Genomic DNA, 13,191 nt, shown 5'->3' on the forward strand with positions numbered 1-13,191 from the left:
TTTGCTTGATCTACGTGAATCCCAGAAATAGAAATATGAGGCAAGATGTGGCTCCATCTCCCAAACATGGCCGTTTGTCCAGCAAGGTCTTCCTGCTTCTGAAGACGGGTGCAATAAACAGGGATGAAGCCCACACTACAAGCAGCTTTCAGGGCTGACACCTTTGGAAGGCCAGGATTGCTTAGCATGTTTTGAGAGTGCAGGATCTCTGCAGGTGAGGGGCAAAAGAGGGCAGTGGGATTTCCTGTTTTGTTTTGCACAATGGCTTTTTAGTTTTTCTTTCTTTGCTGTTTTAAAAATTACGTTACAGCTAGTATATGAAAGCCAATCTGGTGCAGTGGTTAAGGCCTTAGGCTAGAAACTGGGCGACTGTGAGTTCTAGTCACACACTAGGCACAAGGCCAGCTAAGTGACCCTGAGCCAGTCACTCTCTCTCATCCCTAGGAAGGAGGCAATGGCAAAGCACTTCTGAAAATCTTGCCAAGAAAACTTCAGGGACTTGTCCAGGCAGTTTCTGAGAATCGGACACGATTTAATAGATTGAAGGGGAAAAAAGGCTAGTTTAGGAATTCCATTGTAATTAGATATTAGCTTTTAGATGCTGATTGAGACTAAGTAGAATTGCATAATAAGTAGAATTTTTATATAAACATTTCCATAATAAGTTCATATTAAGATATCCATGTGAGGGACGCGGTGGCGCTGTGGGTTAAACCGCTGAGCTGTCGATCGGAAGGTCGGCGGTTCGAAACCGCGCGGCGGGGTGAGCTCCCATTGTTAATCCCAGCTCCTGCTCACCTAGCACTTCGAAAACATGCAAATGTGAGTAGATCAATAGGTACCGCTTCGGCGGGAAGGTAACGGCGTTCCGTGTCGTCATGCTGGCCACATGACCCGGAAGTGTCCTATGGACAACGCCGGCTCCAAGGCTTAGAAACGGAGATGAGCACCGCCCCCTAGAGTCGGACTCGACTGGACTTTACGTCAAGGGAAACCTTTACCTTTACTTAAGATATCCATAAGTTTCCCTGGTCCACGACAGGGTGGTCAGGTTTGAACTGAGACCTTTTAAGTCTTCCTCCATTTCCAATTCTTCTCTATGCAAATGTGCCCTTTGGTATTGGCTAAGCTAGGAGACCTCAGAATGGTTTGGGGAATAAAATATTCTAGCAGAACCAACGAGTGGAGATCTCCTTTGCATGAAGGGGCAAAGCTGGGGCATTTAAGTGAAGGCAAGGGGAAGGTCTCAAGAACGTTATTATTCTCCTTCCTAAAAGTTCACCATGGGCTGGGCTGTGGTTTTCCTTGCAGTTGTCACTTACTGCACAGGTGAGTGCAGAACAGTCAGATTTCCAGGGCCAAGAGGGGATTTGCTTGTGATGCTCACAAGAAGACAGTCCCTCGGAGATGGCTAAGAGTAGAGAAAGTGCATCAGGGTCATGGTGTTCTTTTCTTTTCCCCTCCCCTTCCCCCTTTTAAAGGCATTGATGCTCAGCCCACCTGGTCCCAGCCTTCCTCCAGCTCCATGTCCCTGGGAGGAACGGCTACACTCCCCTGCGCAACAACTCAGAGTTCCTATGGCATTCGCTGGTATCAACAGAAAGCTGGAGAAGGCCCTCGCTTTGTCCACTGTGATGGCTGCAACAGGGGAGAAGGGATCCCAGATCGGTTCATGGCAACCAGGTCTGGGAGCAGTGGATCCTAACCATCACCAATGCACAGGCTGAGGATGAGGCCGATTACTACTGTGGTAGTTGGGACAGTGCTGTTAGTGAGCTCATATCTAGCTGATCTGTGGGTCTTCCCTAATCTCTTTAGTCTGATCCTAAGTTGTGCAACAAGAAGTTCGTGATCAGAACTACAGTCAGCTCCAGGTCTTGTTTTTACCGACTGTATAGATGACTGCCACCTTTGGCTGCAAAGGATGTAGTCAATCTGATTTCGGTGTTGTCCATCTGGTGAAGTCCATGTATAAAGCCGTCTCTTAGGTTGTTGGAAGAGAGTGTTTGTTATGCAGAGTGAGTTGTCTTGGCAAAATTCTATCAGCCTATGTCCTGCTTCGTTTTGTTCTCCCAGGCCATGCTTAACTGTAATTCCAGGTGTCATTTGACTGCCCACCTTAGCATTCCAGTCTCCTGTGATGAAAATAACATCTCTTTTAGGCGTGTTGTCCAGTAGGTGCTGCAGATCCTCATAGAACTGCTCTACTTCAGCTTCTTCTGTGGTTGGGGCATATATTTGGATCACTGTGATGTTAGATGGCTTGCCCTGAATTCGAATTGAGATCATTCTATCGTTTTTTGGATTGTATCCAAGCACTGCTTTAGCCACTTGACTATTAATTATGAAGGCTACTCCATTTCTTCTGTGGTCCTCTTGTCCACAGTAGTAGATCTGGTGGTCATTTGATGTGAAGTGTCCCATTCCAGTCCATTTCAGTTCGCTGATGCCCAAAATGTCTATCTTTAATCTTGACATCTCACCAATAACCACATCCAATTTGCCCTGGCTCATAGATCTTACATTCCAGGTTCCAATGGTGTGTTGATCCTTAGAACATCGGATTCGCCGTTCATCACCAGCACCGTCGGCCGCTAACCGTCCTTTCCGCTTTGAGCTAGCTGCGTCATCACGTCTGGGGCTAGTTGAGCTCATCCTCTGTTCCTCCCCAGTAGCATTTTGACCATCTTCCGACCTGGGAGTCTCATCTTCCGATGGTATACCGAGATATCTCTGGTTGTACTGATCCATTTAGTTTTCATGGCAAGAATATTGGGGTGGGTTGCCATTACCTTCCCCAGGGATTGCATTTAGTCTGACCTCTCTGTCATGACCTTCCCGTCTTGGGTGGCCCTTCACGGTTTAGCTCATGGCATCACTGAGGTGCTCAAGCTCCAGCACCACGACGAGGTAACGATCCTTTGCTGAAGTCTTCCTTATTAGAAAGATAAATTGCCCCTTGCTGGTGAAACTTGCCCTTCAGTGGGACAAATGCATTGTTTGGGGGAGCATTATGGACACCCTAATTAACACGGATGCCAAAATGCCAGGTGGAGTCTTGTGCAGAGCAAGAGGACCTGCTTTCTGCATGCTTAAGTTTTCTGTATTGTGACTCCCAGTAAGACCTTCTGAAGTGTTTTCCAAGACTTCAGGGGTGAAGTGTCAATTGACCAAAAATGTGGTGCTCCATGTTTTATCTCTGGTGGTGTTTCTGAACTCATGAATCTGAGAGCCACTTCTCCTTTTCTAAATCTCCTTTCTTCAGTTTTCTTCATTTCTGTTTTCTCATGTGAGAGGCAAAGGGGGCTCCTTAGCCCGGCAAATTCCAGCTCAACTCCACCGTCCATGGAAATAAATGAATATCTTCTCTTTCCTCTTTGGCATTGTTAAAAAGCAGTGGGAATAGAGGAAGAAATGTCGAAACAAAGAACTTGCAAAGGAGCTGGGCAAACATTCACTATCCCAAACTCATGAGCAGAGACAGAGAGATTTTGGGGAAAATGTTGAGATGAGGAAAATAAGTAGATCACGTTTGGAGCCCTTCCCAAGAATCTTCTCATTTCCCCATTTTAGCTGAGCTCCTAGTTCTCTAGAACAGATAGTGAGGTAGCTGTTTGTGTCCCCTTGGTGCATCCCCTGATCAAATGACATCCAAAATAGGAAATCCAGGGCGTTTTCTTTTCTTCTGGTTGTTTTTGGTTTTTCCTGGTCTGAGATGAATAAAGATGAGCGAAATCCCCCATTTCCCCCCCCCCCCAGGAAACGTGGTCCAGACGGAACAAAATTAGAGGTAGGAGAACTCTGAAGACAGGAGAGCATTGAACTGAGGTCCTTTCAGTCTTTGAAGGTGGGATGTCTGTTTGGGTGTGTATTGGGGGGGAGGAGAAACGTACGAGCCACAGGCCAATCAATGGAAGGAACACCTTTTTCTTTTACATCAGCAAACTTTCATACCTGTAGAGAAGTGTGTAAAAATCTCCTAGAGAATGGAACTTAGTGCAGGTGAGGATAGAGTCTAGGAGGATGAAAAGGATGATTGGGGTGGGGAAGAAATAGCATTTCTCTTTTTCACGCTCCTCAGGCATTCCCAAAATCAGACCATGTAATTCTTGCTCCATTTCCAAACCTGTTCTATGCAAATGTGTCCTCTGGTCATTGGCTAAGCTAGAAGCCCTCAGAATGCTTTGAGGGAATAAAATATTCCAGGAGACCAATGAGTGCAGATCTGCTTTGCATGAAGGGGCAAAGCTGGGGCATTTAAGTGAAGGCAAGGAGAAGATCTCAAGAACGTGATAATTTTATTCCCTGAAAGGACATTCCTTGCCAAAGTTCACCATGGGCTGGGCTGTGGTTCTCCTTGCACTTCTCAAGTACTGCACAGGTAAGGTGCAGAATGGCCAGCTTTCAACGGCCGAGAGAGGATTTATTGTGATGCTCATAAGAAGATGGTCCCTTGGATGAGGCTAAGAAGAAAGGAAGATGCTTCAGTTTCACAGGATTTATTTCTTTTTCTCCCCCACCCTCCCTCCACCCCTTTAAAGGTATTAATTGTGAGCCCTCCTCCAGCTCCGTGTCCCTGGGAGGAACGGTTACACTCCCCTGCACAACTCAGAGTCCCCACTGGATTGCCTGGTACCAACAGAAATCTGGAGAAGCCCCTCGCTTTGTCCACTGCGATACCTGCAGCAACAGGGGACCAGGGATCCCCGATCGGTTTACTGCCACCAGGTCTGGGACCACTGGATCCTTAACCATCACCAATGCGCAGGCTGAGGATGAGGCCGATTATTAATATGGTGGCTGGAACAGTGCAGTCACTGTGTTGCATGGTGGTAGGTTCTCATGGGGAAGTGTGACAAAACCCCCCACTCTTCCTCTTGCAAGCTTGACTTAACATCACCTGGAGGTGGTTGACAAGAAAACGGGCCTTGGGGCACCACTCGAAGGGCACAGCGAGACATCTCTATTGAAATGCTACCAAGAAGCATGCACATGTTACATTAAGAGGTTGCTAACATCGAGCCACCTGCCAAGAGGTCTAGTGGTCCTCTCAATCAGCGCTAAGGAGATGTCCAGAAATAACCTGGCTCATAGCAACCTAGCATGGAGAAGAGGACTGGGGCAAAGAGTGAGGGAGGGGAGATCTGTAATGAGGAATCTCTGTCCTTGGCTGATGCGCCATGGGAATGGAGGTTGTGGCAGAGCATGCAGGTGTGTCCTTGCATTCTTCAGCTCCTGGAAGCAGCCTGTGGACAGCCTGGAAACGGCTCTAGAGGTATTAAATGGTGCTACCTCCCCTAGTAATGAATGAAGTACATCCCTGTGGAAACCCTCCTTGCAGAACTGTAGGAGAAACTGGTCATGCTAATAGAAGAGTGGAAAGAGAACCAGGAAGAGAGATGGAAACTCTTGAGATGCTTTCCAGTTGAAATGAATCTGCCACACTGCACAGGGCCAGCAGGCTCCCAAGAGAGCACTAAACCAACAGGAACTGGACCACCTCCAATTCCTGATTGTGTCATCAAGTGTAAAACGGATGAAGCCTCCTAGATCGAAGTCTATGCTAAACAATGAAAGGAGAAGATGGAGGGCACATCTGGAAAATTGAAGCTGCTGGAGATGGTCTTCAGCTCCTTCAGCACTGGGCTGGAGGTGGGAGAAAAGGAATTGTATGAGGACAGAGCACTAAAAATTAATCACCGGGGCAAGGTTGGGCCATGGCTACAGGATGAAAGGATGAAACATTAGTCCAGATCGGTATACTCATGTGCAGTTTTCCTACCTTAGATGAAGAACCGAGCAGACCATGTGCTGAATGCTTTCTGACTGGGAGAAACGAATCAGCCACTGAAAGCCTGAAACTCTGCTAATGAAGAGGAACATTCTTTACCGCAGCCTCAAAAATACCCCTAAATTGAAGAAGCGCAAGCACAGACAGGCATGATGCCTCAAACCTATATATAATCTCCACCTAAACTATCTTTTTGGAAATCAAAGTATTAAAAACAACAAGGGAGGCTTTGTAACCACTTCTATGGGAGAGCTAATAAAGAAGACAGACTTTTTTCCATTCTTGTCTTCTTTCATCTCATTGGTTTTTTTTTCTGTCCTTCCTCTGATATTTGAGGAGAAGGAAGATGATGGTCCTCAACCTAGAGCAAATGCTGCAATTCTTCAGCCCAGGTGGGGATAACATGGATGTTGCAATATCACTGGCCAGTAGGGGTTGCTACTGCCCTTTCCTTTTTGTCCAAAAGTGAGTTAAGCAGAAGGATGGCCAGGTGTGGCTCCTGCGAAGTCTAGCTTCTTCCTCTAGAGTAAGGGAGGGAGGAGGCCCCTGATCCCACACCCAGCAGGTCAAATAAGGAAGGATAAAAATAAAAGGTTTCACTGAATCAACTCTCTTTCCAGTGGTACGTTCAAAAATTAAAAAAGAAGAGGCAGGCTGAGACCAAGTTGGTTGACAGTCAATGCCTTCAAGAGGGACAGAGTAGAGAAAGAAAAAAAAATACCATGGCTGGGAAGAACTTTCTTTGCTTTGCTCTTAGATAATTCTAAGGGACCACAGGAGAATCACAGCCAACTCCCTCTTGGGCCAGGAAACTGGAGTGTTCTCCACCTCAGGTTCTCTAAGCCAGAGTGGGCAGCCACTTGAAATCTAAATAATACTACCATAAAAATAAGAAAACAATCCAGACAGAACATGATGGCAGGCTCTATGGCAAGTTTTGTAAGGCACTCAGAGTACACAGGAGTGGCCAGCTATATTAAACATAGATAATGATCATAATCATGAAGAGTAAACATTTTGGCACCCCCTTGGCTCAAGGAAAGGATGGAACTGAAAACTGCAAAGGGATTTCTGAACTTGGCTTCCTTTCCGGCCACATTACCTTGTGGAGGGAAGTAGGCAAAGACTGAGTGTGGAAGACCCCAACGAGTGCCTATGTTGGGAACTGGAAGAAATCCCAGAGATGTGTTTGTCCACAATGTGGTGGTCAAACTCTCATTGAGTCCTTATGAACCAGATCACTCAATTCTTCTCTTTCCAAATCTGTTCTATGCAAATGTGTCCTCTGGTCATTGGCTAAGTTAGAAGAATCCATAATACTTTGGGGGAATAAAGTATTCTAGCACAGCCAATGAGTGCAGATCTCATTTGCATGAAGGGGCAAAGCTGGGGCATTTAAGTGAAGGCAAGGGGAAGATCTCAAGAAGGTGATAATTTTATTCCCTGAAAGGACATTCCTTGCCAAAGTTCACCATGGGCTGGGCTGTGGTTCTCCTTGCACTTCTCACTTACTGCTCAGGTAAGCTGCAGAACCCTCACTTTTCAAGGGCCAAGAAAGAATTTGTTGTGATGCTCAGAAGAAGATGGTCCCTTGGAAATAGCAAAGAGCAAAGAAAGTGCATCAGTCATGTTATTTTTTCTTCTTTCCTTCTGCCCTTCCCCGTTTTAAAGGCATTGATGCTCAGCCCGCCTGGTCTCAGCCTTCCTCCAGCTCCGTGTCCCTGGGAGGAACGGCTACACTCCCCTGCACGACTCAGAGTACAAACCCCATTGGCTGGTATCAACAGAAGTCTGGAGAAGGCCCTCGCTTCGTCCACTGTGCTGGCTGCAACAGGGGCCCAGGGATCCCCGATCGGTTCACTGCAACCCAGTCTGGGAGCACTGGATCCTTAGCCATCACCAACGCCCAGGCTGAGGATGAGGCAGATTATTACTGTGGTAGTTGGAACAGTGCTGGTAATGCGTTGCACGGTGGTAGATTCTCATGGGGAAGTGCGACAAAAACCTCCCCTCTCCCTCCTCAGCCTGAAACAACAAGCAAGATACCTCGAGCTGTGACTGGAGAAGCTGAAGAGACAGGAGAGAAGCTGCTGCAGGTTCACTTCCATCTGCAGAGAGCTCTTTATCGCTGCCAGAAGGAGGATGCTGGGCCCAGCAGTATGGAAGGGGAGGTGCAAGGGAAGCCCCCAGCCCCGTGTCCTCAGCTTGCTAACCTGATAGAAAAAGCCGCTTTGGATAAAACCTACATTTCAAAACGGTTCACTGCCACATCCATCTCCAGAGTGTGATATACGGCAGACCTCCAGAAGCAAGCGGCCTTCAGCTGAGATGGCTGTGGGTTCACACTGGACCATCAGCACTTCCCCAACAGAAGTCCCAATCTGGATCTACAGATTGGTTGTAATCCAGTCCAATCCAAACTGGAGTGCAGCTTTTGGCACCGAAGGGTGTTTTTCAAAGAAGGTTGATAGTGAGGAAACCTGTGAAGAAATATCCACGAATCCCTGCATTTAACCCCACACAATACCTGTGATTCAGGGGTGGGAGAAGACGCAGGCCTGGATGAACTTTTCTCCCTTGACATGAAGGAAGCCACAAATGTTTAGAGAAATGTGGAATACATCTCTTGGAAAGTGGGATTTCGTACGGATAAAGTGCGGCCAAGCACAGGGAAGACCGTGATGGGGGGAGGCATTTGAAAAACGGTTCGTGTTCGTGCTGCTCACGCCTTTGTTGACTGTGGGGCGTGGGCCGAGCCACAGTTCCAGCTTCCCCAGTGAAAGGAGAGTCACCAACCACGTCTGAAGGCCAGAGAGGTCTCCGGTTCCTGTTTTGTCCTATAATTCCCCTGGAGGGACAGAGGAAAGCTGAATTCCTCTTCCTCCTCTTTCCCTTTCATCGAAGGAAGGACAGAAATCTCTCATTTCTTTCAATTACAGGTAGTCCTCGCTTCACACCATTCCTTTAGCGACTGTTCGGACTTGTGACGGTGCTGCAAAACGGACTTACGACTGGTCCTCACAGCTATGACCGTCGCAGTGTCTCCACAGTCACGTGATCATGATTCTGGCGCTTGCAACTGTTCGCATGTACCACCATTACAGCGTCCCCCCAGTCACGTGATCGCCATTTTGGACTTTCCCAGCCAGCTTCCAGCAAGCAAAATCAATGGGAGCTGCCTGATCCATTTAACAATGATGTGGTTTGCTTAACGACTGCAGTGTTTTGCTTACCAGCTGCTGCACAAAGGATGATAATATCGGGTTGGATTCGCTTAATGACCATTTTGCTTAGCAAACAAAATTCTGCACCCAATTGTGGTCGTTAAGTGAGGATGACCTGTAGTTTTTGTTTTTCTTTTAATTTCACTAGGTGAAATGCACAAGAGGACTACTGTTTTCACCCTCCTGATCAAATGACATCCCAGATAGGAAAACCAGGGCGTTTTCTTTTCTTCTGGTCTGAGATGAATAAAGAAGGAGCGAAATCCCCCAGTTTCCCCCCCCCCCCAGGAAACGTGGTCTAGACGGAACAAAATTAGAGGTAGGAGAACTCTGAAGACAGGAGAGGATTGAACTGAGGACCTTTCAGTCTTTGAAGGTGGGATGTCTGTTTGGGTGTCCTCTGGTCATTGGCTAAGCTAGAAGACCACAGAATGCTTTGAGGGAATAAAATATTCCAGGAGACCAATGAGTGCAGATCTCATTTGCATGAAGGGGCACAGCTGGGGCCTTTAAGTGAAGGCAAGGAGAAGATCTCAAGAACATAATTCTCCTCCCTGAAAGGACATTCCTTGCCAAAGTTGACCCTTGGCTGGGCTGTGGTTCTCCTTGCACTTCTCACTTACTGCACAGGTAAGGTGAGTTTTCCTGGGCCATGAGGGGATTTGCTTGTGATGCTTATAAGAAGAGGTCCCCTGGAGATGGCTAAGCGCAAAGGAAGATGCTTCAGTTTCACAGTATTTATTTATTTTTCTCCCCCTACCCTTTTTCTCGCTCCCCCCTCCTTTAAAGGAACTGATGGTCAGCCCACCTGGTCTCAGCCTTCCTCCAGCTCCGTGTCCCTGGGAGGAACGGTTACACTCCCCTGCACAACTCAGAGTTCCCGTAGCATTGGCTGGTATCAACAGAAATCTGGAGAAGGCCCTCGCTTTGTCCACTGTGATGGCTGCAGCAACAGGGGACCAGGGATCCCCGATCGGTTCACCGCCACCAAGTCTGGCAGCACTGGATCCTTAACCATCACCAATGCACAGGCTGAAGACGAGGCAGATCATTACTGTGCTAGCTGGAACAGTGCAGTCACCGTGTTGCACGGTGGTAGATTCTATGGGAAAGTGCAACAAAAACCTTCACCTTTCTTCCTCAGCATAAAGAGTCAACTGCAGACTTTGAGCTGTGACCGGGGATTCTCAGTCAGAGAAATGAGAGACAAGACCATTAGACCGATTTCCACCTGCAAAGCCTTCTCTCGCCCAGGAAGGGTGGTGGGCACAGGAGCGTGGAAGAAAATGGCTCTATTTAGAGATGCATGCAAGGAACCATCACAGCTTGGGCCAAGTTGAGAACTCATGAAGAAATAGGTTGAACCAAGGGAAAGTTGAAAGATCAGCAAATAGAGGAAATCAAAGTGAGTGACATTGAGATCAAGGGGTTTATCCATCCCTGGTTGAGGGACTATCCATGGATTATTGAATCTGCAGGCTGAGTTCATCTGCTTATAGGCTCAGTGTTCCACTTTTGAGAGGGAAGCACCAGAATTCTGCCTTACTGGAAGCACGGACAATTCAGATGCAGAATGTATTTCAATGATTTTCAGCATCATTTGCCCCTTGCGGGTGTAACTTGACCCTTGAAGGCTCAATTACATTTTCTGAGAGAGAATTATGGACGCCTCATTTAGTGTGAAGATCCAAATGCCAGGCGGAGTCACGTCCAGAGCAAGAGGACTTGGTTTCTGCATGCTTAAGTTTTCTTTATTCTGATTCACTGTAAGACCTTCTGAAGTGTTTTCCAAGACTTCAGGGGTGAAGTGTCAACTGACCAAAAATGTGGTGCTCCATGTTTTATCTCTGGTGGAGTTTCAGAACCCATGAATCTGAGAGCCGCTTCTCCTTCTTTTCAAAACCCCCTTTCTTCACTTATCTTCAGTTCGGTTTTCTCATGTGAGAGGCAAAGGGGGCTCCTTAGCCCGGCAAATTCCAGCTCAACTCCACCTTCCATGGAAATAAATGAATATGTTCTCTCTCCTCACTGGCATCCTTAAAAAGGAATGAGAACGGAGGAAGAGGGATTGTCTAAAGAAAGGGCTTGCAATGGAACTGGGCAAAAATTCACCATGCCAAACCCATGAGCGGAGACACGTCTCATTTCCTGATTTTAGGTGAGCTCCTAGTTTTCTACACCCCACAATGATATACATAGATGTTTGAGTCTCTTGGTGGATTTAATTTGCTTTCAACCTCATGAGTTCATCTCCACTCCTTTTTGCATCCCCAGAGGGAGAATTCCCCTTGCTAGATCAGATCAGATCAGATTGAAAGGGGATTTTCTTTGGATCCCTTTGGCCACTAGGTGCCACTGATGGCCTTTCGTAGTATCTAACCTAAAGCTTACTAAAAGAGGCAATTTTGAGTTCTTCCAGTTTGGGAATAGGGTGGGGACAGATCAATCTGGGGAAGCTCTATTTTCATGGTCACTTTATGGACACGATGGCACATAATCTTTCATTGAAATTCCTGGACATGCAGCCGCACTTGCTTCTTTCCAGATGTCCTCCCTGACTCCCTTCTGAAGAGGATCATAAAGTGATGCCCAGAAGAGGCTGACTCCCACCCTGCCAACTGGATGTGGCCATGGGGTGTGCACAGAGCAGGGGCTGGAGCAGAAGGTCTTTGAAGTATAACCCTGACCTTCATGATTCTAATTTTGGATGCTTGCATGAGGGTGGAGAGGAATTTGCATTAAACTGGAGTAAATTGCCACCTCTCAGTCCAAGGTGGTGACTGCGAAGTGATGACCTTCCACCACATTTCCTGAGGAGCTAAACTTCATTCACCACCTCCTCCCTGCCACTCCCAGCCCTGCCAATCTGCATCCAGCCCCTTCTGCCTTGGTGCTTTGGATGCCAAGCAGAATGACCTCCTTTCCAGTGAATGTGGGGAGAAATACCATGGGATGCAATGAGACATCTGAATATGCCTGCCTGGGATTGGACGGTGCTGAATTGGGGATATAAACAGGCAGGTGACGGCTGCCAGTAGATTCTTGTTGGGGAAGCAAGAAAGTCTGTTCAACACCAACCATGTGGGACGTGTTCACACAACACACTGATTCAGGAGAGTTAATGGATATGACCACATGTTGGAGTTGGTTTTGTTTGGGGTACTTTTTTGTGGGGGTTAATAATTTGCATGAACTCTGAGAAAATGTGGTTACCTTACAGCATATTGCAGAGTGAGATGAAAATTCAGTGTGTGGTTTGGGAAGGCACCAGTGCAGCTCCACCCTCCCCCACCCCAGAGGGGAGTCTTGCAGATGAGTCTCTTGCCAACCACCCCTTGCCTTTGTCTGAGCAACAGATGAAATGAGGGAGGGGGGGTTAAAAACAGATAGACTGAAAAAAATATTTGCATACTTTTTTGGCCACTGCTTCTTGCCACTTAATTAAAGAGTGGAGCGAAGGGGGCAACCTAGAGTTGGTTTCAGAAGATCAGTTGTTGCCCTAATCATCTCCCAGACCTTCATGCCTCCTCTTCTGCCTCTTCCCTTTTGGAGAATTGGAGCCTTCAGGATCCAGGCCAGGTTACCTGGGTCAGCCCTCCCCACCTCTCACGCTGTGCAGTGGACTGAATCCTCCACCTGAGTGGGGGGAATCGGGATCCTCTTTCCCAACCCATCGCCTTCTGCATCCACTGAAGTAATGTTCCCCTCGTCCCAGCATGTTCCAGCTGCTGCTGATGGAATTTTTAGTCAAAAAGCCACGGAGAGGTCAGATTGGCGATGCCTGTTGCAAATGGGATTAAGGTATATGAGCCATACATAACATGATGGTGATGGTGATGATGATATATTAAACTTGTATGTTGCCTGACTGCCAAAGATTGTGGGCAGCTCACAACAATCGAAGAAAAAATTACAATCAAATCAATAAAAGATAAAGATGACCTGCGCAATGAAGTGGGGGGGGTCTCATTCTCCCTCGCTGCGGGCCTGAGTGAAGAGCCAGGTGTTCATGGATCTTCTGAAGAACAGAGTGGGGGCCATCTGGATCTCAGGGGAACCTTACTGATGAGGGCAGGTGCTGTGATGGAGAAGGTGCACTTCCATGGAGAAGGTTCTGATGGATGACATTGTTAGCCATCCAGATACTAAGGTGCAGTCTGTATAAACTGAGCTATG

Source organism: Candoia aspera, chromosome 15 (genome assembly GCF_035149785.1).
Source record: "Candoia aspera isolate rCanAsp1 chromosome 15, rCanAsp1.hap2, whole genome shotgun sequence".
In the NCBI taxonomy this organism is placed as follows: Eukaryota; Metazoa; Chordata; class Lepidosauria; order Squamata; family Boidae; genus Candoia; species Candoia aspera.